Source organism: Cervus canadensis, chromosome 2, assembly GCF_019320065.1.
Source record: "Cervus canadensis isolate Bull #8, Minnesota chromosome 2, ASM1932006v1, whole genome shotgun sequence".
Taxonomy (NCBI): Eukaryota; Metazoa; Chordata; class Mammalia; order Artiodactyla; family Cervidae; genus Cervus; species Cervus canadensis.
Window position 1 is genome coordinate 10,590,917 of NC_057387.1, and position 6,724 is coordinate 10,597,640.

A 6,724-nucleotide genomic window follows, 5' to 3' on the forward strand; every position below is an offset into this window, starting at 1 on the left:
TATGTAGAGGATCAATGTCATGCTGCCAACAGTGAGAGTTTCTTCTTCTTTTTCTATCGTGGATTACCTTTTACTTCTTTTTCTGCTCTGATTGCTTGTGGCGAAAACTTCCAACACTATGTTGAACAGTAGTGGTGAGAGTGGGCAACCTTGTCTTGTTCCTGATTTCAGGGGAAATGCTTTCAATTTTTCACCATTGAGGGTGATGCTTGCTGTGGGTTTGTCATATATAGCTTTTATTATGTTGAGGTATGTTCCTTCTATTCCTGCTTTCTGGAGAGTTTTAATCATAAATGAGTGTTGAATTTTGTCAAAGGCTTCCTCTGCATCTATTGAGATAATCATATGGTTTTTATCTTTCAATTTGTTAATGTGGTGTATTACATTGATTGATTTGCAGATATTGAAGAGTCCTTGCATTCTGGGATAAAGCCCAGTTGGTCATGATGTATGATTTTTTTAATATGTTGTTGGATTCTGTTTGCTAGAATTTTGTTAAGGATTTTTGCATCTATGTTCATCAGTGATATTGGCCTGTAGTTTTCTTTTTTTGTGGCATCTTTGTCAGGTTTTGGAATTAGGGTGATGGTGGCCTCATAGAATGAGTTTGGAAGTTTACCTTCTTCTGCAATTTTCTGGAAGAGTTTGAGTAAGGTAGGTGTTAGCTCTTCTCTAAATTTTTGGTAGAATTCAGCTGTGAAGCCATCTTGGTTCTGAGCTTTTGTTTGTGGATTTTGATAGCAGTTTCGATTTCCCTTGCTTGTGACTGGGTCTGTTACAAGATTTTATTTCTTCCTGGTTCTGTTTTAGAAGGTTATTACTTTTCTAAGAATTTTGGTCCATTTCATTCCAAGTTGTCCATTTTAATTGGCATAGGGTCTGCTGCGTAGTAGTCTTTATGATCCTTGATGTATTTCCAGTGTTGTCTGTTGTGATCTCTTTTATTGCTAATTTTCTTAATTGGTTCTTTCTCTCTTTGTTCTTAATGAGGTTTTGCTATGGTTTGTCAATTTTGTTTTATTTTTTCAAAAAAACAGCCTTTTAGCTTTGTTGATTTTTGCTATGGTCTCTTTAGTTTCTTTTGCATTTTATTTCTGCCTGATTTTTTAAGAATTTTTCTTTCCTTCTGCTAACCCTGGGGTTCTTCATTTCTTCCTTCTCTAATTGCTTTAGGTGTAGAGTTAGGTTATTTATTTGGCTTTTTTCTTGTTTCTTGATGTGAGCCTGTAATGCTATGAACCTTCCCCTTAGCACTGCTTTTACAGTATCCCATAGGTTTTGGGTTGTTGTGTTTTCATTTTCATTCATTTCTATACATATTTGGATTTCTTTTTTGATTTCTTCTATGATTTGTTGGTTATTCAGAAGCGTGTTATTTAGCCTCCATATGTTTGAATTTTTAACAATTTTTTTCCTGTAATTGAGTTCTAATCTTCCTGCACTGTGGTCAGAAAAGATGACTGGAATGATTTCTATTTTTTTGAATTTTCCAAGACCAGATTTATGGCCCAGGATGTGATCTATTCTGGAGAAGGTTCCGTGTGCACTTGAGAAAAAGGTGAAGTGGATTGTTTTGGGGTGAAATGTCCTATAGATATCAGTTAGGTCTAGCTGGTCCATTGTGTCATTCAAGGTTTGTGTTTCCTTGTTAATTTTCTGTTTAGTTGATCTATCCATAGTTGTGAGTGGGGTATTAAAGTCTCCCACTATTATTGTGTTACTATTAATTTCCTCTTTCATACTTGTTAGCGTTTGCCGTACATATTGCAGTGCTCCTATGTTGGGTGCATATATATTTATAAGTGTTATATCTTCTTCTTGCATTAATCCTTTGATCATTATGTAGTGTCCTTCTTTGTCTGTTTTCACATCCTTTATTTGAAAGTCTATTTTATCTGATATGAGTATTGCGACTCCTGCTTTCTTTTGGTCTCCGTTTGCGTGAAATATTTTTTTCCAGCCCTTCACTTTTAGTCTGTATGTGTCTCTTGTTTTGAGGTGGGTCTCTTGTAGACAGCATATATAGGGGTCTTGTTTTTGTATCCATTCAGCCAATCTTTGTCTTTTGGTTGGGGCATTCAACCCATTTACATTTAAGGTAATTATTGATAGGTGTGGTCCCTTTGCCATTTACTTTGTTGTTTTGGGTTCACGTTTATACAACCTTTCTGCATTTCCTGTCTAGAGAAGATCCTTTAGCATTTGTTGAAGAGCTGGCTTGGTGGTGCTGAATTCTCTCAGCTTTTGCTTGTCTGTAAAGCTTTTGAATTCTCCTTCATATCTGAATGAGATCCTTGCTGGGTACAGTAATCTAGGTTATAGGTTATTCTCTTTCATTACTTTCAGTATGTCTTGCCATTCCCTTCTGGCCTGGAGGGTTTCTATTGATAGATCAGCTGTTATCCTTATGGGAATCCCTTTGTGTGTTATTTGTTGTTTCTCCCTTGCTGCTTTTAATATTTGTTCTTTGTGTTTGATCTTTGTTAATTTGATTAATATGTGTCTTGGGGTGTTTCGCCTTGGGTTTATCCTGTTTGGGACTCTCTGGGTTTCTTGGACTTGGGTGGCTATTTCCTTCCCCATTTTAGGGAAGTTTTCAGCTATTATCTCCTCGAGTATTTTCTCATGGCCTTTCTTTTTGTCTTCTTCTTCTGGAACTCCTATGATTCCAATGTTGGGGCGTTTCACAGTGTCCCAGAGGTCCCTGAAGTTGTCCTCATTTCTTTTGATCCTTTTTTCTTTTTTCCTCTCTGCTTCATTTATTTCCACCATTTTATCTTCTACCTCACTTATCCTATCTTCTGTCTCCGTTATTCTACTCTTGGTTCCCTCCAGAGTGTTTTTGATCTCATTCATTGCATTATTCATTTTTAATTGACTCTTTTTTTTTTTTTTTAGGTCTTTATTAAACATTTCTTGCATCTTTTCAATCTTTGTCTCCAGGCTATTTATCTGTAACTCCATTTTGTTTTCAAGATTTTGGATCATTTTTATTATCATTATTCTAAATTCTTTTTCAGGTAGATTCCCTATCTCCTCTTTTGCTTGACTTGGTGGGCATTTTTCATGTTCCTTTACCTGTTGGGTATTTCTCTGCCTTTTCATCTTGTTTAGATTGCTGTGTCTGGAGTGGGCTTTTTGTATTCTGGAGGTCTGTGGTTCCTTTTTATTGTGGAGGTTTTTCCCAGTGGGTGGGGTTAGACGATTGGCTTGTCAATGTTTCCTGGTTAGGAAAGTTTGCGTCGGTGTTCTGGTGCGTGGAACTTGATTTCTTCTCTCTGGAGAGCAATGGAGTGCTCAGTAATGAGTTTTGAGATGGGTCTATGTGTTAGGTGTCACCTTGGGCAGCCTGTATGTTGACATTTAGGGCTATGTTCCTGCGTTGCTGGAGAATTTGCTTGGTATGTCTTGCTCTAAAACTTATTGGCTCTTGGATGGTGGTTGGTTTCAGTGTAGGTATGGAGGCTTTTGGACGGTCACTTATTACTTAAAGTTCCATGTAGTCAGGAGTTTTCTGGTGTTCTCAGGTTTTGGGCTTAAGTCTCCTGCCTCTGGATTTCAGTTTTATTCTTCCTGTAGTCTCAGGACTTCTCCAACTATACAGCACTGATAATAAAACTTCTAGGTTAATGGCGAAAAGATTCTCCCCTGTTAGGGACACCCAGAGAGGTTCACAGAGTTACATGAAGAAGAGGAGAGGGAGGAGAGAGATAGTGTTGAGCAGGAGGAGAAAAAGGGGGACTCAAGAGGAGAGAGACAGATCTACGCAGTTGTCTGTTCCCAGAGTGTTCTTTGTAGCCCAGACACCCACCAAGATTCACAGAGTTGGATTGGGAAGAAAAGGGGAAAGGAGGAAATAGAGGTATTCTGAGGTAGAAAACAGAGAGTCAAGATTGGGAGAGAATAATCAACACACTCCTGAATAAAAATGGGAACTGAATATTGGATTCTTAAATGTTCACAATTTATATCATATATTGAAAAACAAAAATTAAAAATCTAGAGTAGAGATTAGACTCTTAAAAATACTATATTAAAAACAAAAACCAAAACACACACAAAAAAATTTTAAAAATATATATAAAGTTCAGTTTAAAAAATAGGGCTTCTCTCTTTTTTTTTTTTTGGTAAGGTTATAGTGTATTGAAAATGAAAATTAAGGAGTAGTAGAGGAGTACTAGAGGACTTTAAAAGAAATGAGAGAAAAAGAAAAATAGAAAATAGAAGAGAAAAAGGAGAAAAAAAGAAAAAAAAAAAAAAGAATTTTCCCTAATTATAAAAATCATAAAAATCTATGAAAATGAAAGTTAAGGAGTGATGGGGGAGTAATAGGGAATTTTAAAGGAAAATAAAAGAGAAAAAATAAAAAAGAAAAAATTAAAAAAAAAATTTTTCTTATTAAAAAAAAAAAAAAGTAAAAATATATCTAGGAATTTCTCTGGAGCTGTTGAGGTCAGTGTCGGTTCGGCTCAGTTTCAGATATCTCCTCGTTCCAGCTTACACTTCTCAATATCTACAGGCCTCTTCCGGTGTAATCGGTGTTTTCTACAGGGATTTTAATCTGTTGCACCGCTCTCTCCTGAAGCGGTTCCCTTTGTTTATTTGGCTTCTGTTTTCCGGTTTCTTCAGAGCCTCATCTCCGCCCTGACACAGGCGGGCGGAGGTGGACTCTTATTCAGGTAGCTAGTTCTGTCGCGCTGCCGGGAGAGGCTGGCGCTGCTTTCTCGGTCTGCGCTGCTCAGGATCCCGGCTGCTCTATATGGAGCGCGTCGCGCGCAGCTCCAGCCCTCGGGTGTTCCACAAAAGCGCGGAACAAAAGGCTGCCGCTCTTGTGCCTTCCCCGTCAGAGTGGTCCAGGCAGCCAGGAGCTTGACAGGTGCACTTTCCCCGGGTGCGGCGCGCCCACTACCTTCCGCGGTCCCAATCTCGGTTTCCGCCGGCGCCAGTCGGGTGCATGCGCCTTCTGCCCTCCACGTCCCCAGCCCCAGTCCCCGCCCGCGTCAGTCGGGTGCCTGCGCCCTGTGTCTCGCCACGACCTGCTCCCGCCTCCGGCGGGTCCAGGCCGGTCCGCAGTCTGCGAGCTCTTCTCTGGACTTTCTCGGTCCCTTTATTCTGCGAACAGCCGGCAGCGTGTTCGGGCCGGTTAATTTTCTCTCTCTTCCCTGCTCTCCCACAGTTCAAGTTGGCAACTCACAAAAGCTCCCTCCGATTGTCCTCAGGGCACTCAGGCCCGGACCCTGCCCCAAACAATGCCGCCTGCTCCTCTCCGTGCCGCCCCCACTTGCTGGTGGCGGATGCAGGTGTCTGGGGCACTTTTCTGCTGAGAGTTGCTTTTAGGCACGTAATCTGTGGGTTTTATTTATTGTTTCCCTCCCAGTCAGGTTGCCCTCCTAGATTCAAACACTTCCCCCAGGCCCGACAGTGCCAGGGTTTCCCGGTGTCTGGAAACGTCCTCTAAAGACTTGCTTCCCAGGACGGATCTCCGTCCGTAGCTCTTTTGTCTCTCTTTTTATCTTTTATATTTTGTCCTACCTCCTTTCGAAGACAATGGGCTGCTTTTCTGGGCGGCTGATGACCTCAGCTAGTGATCAGAAGTTGTTTTGTGAAGTTTGCTCTGCATTCAGATATTCTTTTTATGAATTTGTAGGAGAGAAAGTGGTCTCCCCGTCCTACTCCTCCGCCATCTTGGCTCCTCCCTATAGTTTTTTAGTATAATCTGAAATCAGGCTGCTTGATTCTTCCAGTTCCATTCTTCTTTCTCAATATTGCTTTGGTTGTTCAAGGTTTTTTGTATTTCCATACAAATTGTAAAATTATTTGTTCTAGTTCTGTGAAAAATACCGTTGGTAGCTTAATAGGGATTGCATTGACTCTATAGATTGCTTTGAGTGGTATACTTATTTTCACTATATTGATTCTTCTGATCCATGAACATAGTATATTTCTCCATCTATTTGTGTCATCTTTGATTTCTTTCATCAGTGTTTTATAGTTTTCTATATATAGGTATTTTAAAACAAAGATAACTTTACTATCATGTTGGTATATGTACTTGATGGGCTTCTCTGGTGATTAAGATGGTAAATAATCTGACTGCACTGCAGGAGACACAGGTTTGATCCTTGGGTTGGGAAGATCCCCTGGAGAATGGAATGGCTATCAACTCCAGTATTCTTACCTGGAGAATCCCATGAACAGAGGAGCCTGGCAGACTAGAGTCTATGATGTTGCAAAGGGTTGAACATGACTGAGCAACTAAGCACACACATACTACAAAACCAAAGGGAAGTAAAAATGTCTTCAACTTGGGACTGGATTGATCCACTCAAACGATCAGTTCTTTTGCATTCCTCTAGCTTTCTTTACATACATATATTTGATGGCATGCATGCTCTGGCATAACTGGCCTGAAAGTGCCCAATCTGAAAAATTTAGATGCATTCACATTTTAAATGTATTTGCATAATTTCAAATTATCAATCCAGATAAAAAATGAAAACCTAATTGCATGGAGAGGAACTCAGGGGACACTGATAGATAAGAAATAGACAAAATTCAGATAATTTGAAAAGGAAGAGGCATTTGAGAAAGCTAAAAAGAACTGTTTATACTGCAATAGGAATGAAGAAAAATATTAGAATAATTGTGGTACAAGTATATTTACAAATGCAGTGACAAAAGGGTGTTTTTGTTTATACCTTACATTTCCTCTAAAGTATGATGC